The 1,316-nt window shown below is 30.2% G+C and overlaps 1 protein-coding gene across 1 annotated transcript in view; it reads left to right on the forward strand.

Annotated features, from left to right (window-relative positions):
* The first annotated feature begins 357 nt into the window (after positions 1-357).
* Positions 358-1,316, forward strand: part of LOC108689127 — a 15,298-nt gene continuing 14,339 nt past the window's right edge. The window contains exon 1 of the mRNA XM_018195770.1: positions 358-590. The gene's annotated coding sequence lies outside the window, so the exon portion shown is untranslated. The remainder of the gene's footprint in view (positions 591-1,316) is intronic.

Below are 1,316 nucleotides of genomic sequence, written 5' to 3' on the forward strand. Positions count from 1 at the left end.
AATTAGAAATAAAGAATAACAATTTTAACCTATCAGAAATTGAATATATTGGAATACACGGTTTTTGATAGGTTGAAATCATTTATACTTTATTCCTATTCTTTATTTCTTTTATTGTGCGTAAGTTATAGGGCTAGTTTCCATTGAGGGTTTAAATCAAAGGAAAGAAACAGCACTCAACGAGATGAAATTACAAAAGTAAGCAAATTTACTAGATGTTGGCCAAATGAAATTATTAGTATTCTAGTCTGGGAATCTACAGATCCCCAGTGTCGAAAATGTGATACGTAGTTCACATCATTTATAAAATTGATGTTGGTGCTGCTAATGTACGGTGACTTTTGAGTGTCACGCGAAAAACGTCGGGGATGGCCTCTCTCAAGTTTTTCTGTGCTCGCGTTTTCGTGATAATAAATCTATGAATCTCTTCGTCTCGCCGCGATCTTTTGACCGTGGTGGATCACACTCAGGATAAACTAGAAGCTTTTCTGACCTCGCCGTAATAATGTGCGAGCTAATTAAAATTAATAGTTGAACGCAATGATGACAGGTGATGCGAACTGACGTGCTGGTGGATCGAAATATGAGAGGTACGTAACGTATATGGACGATCAATAAATTATTCACGCAGAGAAAATATTCCATTTATTTCGAAGCAAGTATCGCGACAAAATCGTCTACATTGGGGACCAATGCATATTATTTTGCTACATTCTCGATGCTTCTCCAATTCTGATCATTGGTATATTTTTGTAATATTTTGTAATATCGTAAATCGTAAGTAACATTACGAGAATTATGTTATTGAACATCTATTGAAATTTACCTATTATTTTTCACTATATGGAGTTTCAACTGTAAAATTTAGTTTTCTATAAGTAGGCAAAGAATCATTTACATAAAGAATTATTTTAAGAACAGAGTTAAGTTCTCTCTCTCTCTTTCTCTCTTAATTTTCCTTTATTTTATAAAAGCATAAGTTAAATTTTTTATTTGAACAAAGTTCAAAGTTAATTTTAGATGCATATTTGGATTGCATTAAATTGAATCCTATATTTTTCTGTATTTTCTTATTGTATCTATGCATATTTTAACGCTTCTTGAAAGACAATTGCGATTTTATTATAATAATTTAATGTCAATGTAATCATTTTCATTTTTTTAAATAGCACAATATGTTTTTTAACATAAATTTTTTTAATTGCATGCACATTCTACTTGTACTAAAGTGAAAATTGAAATTGATACAGCAGCAAAGTGTGATATCCTCTAATTTTTATATTTTATCGTAATGAAATTATTTATTTTGTATATAT

The sequence above is a fragment of the Atta colombica genome, unplaced genomic scaffold (assembly GCF_001594045.1).
Source record: "Atta colombica isolate Treedump-2 unplaced genomic scaffold, Acol1.0 scaffold26, whole genome shotgun sequence".
Taxonomy (NCBI): domain Eukaryota; kingdom Metazoa; phylum Arthropoda; class Insecta; order Hymenoptera; family Formicidae; genus Atta; species Atta colombica.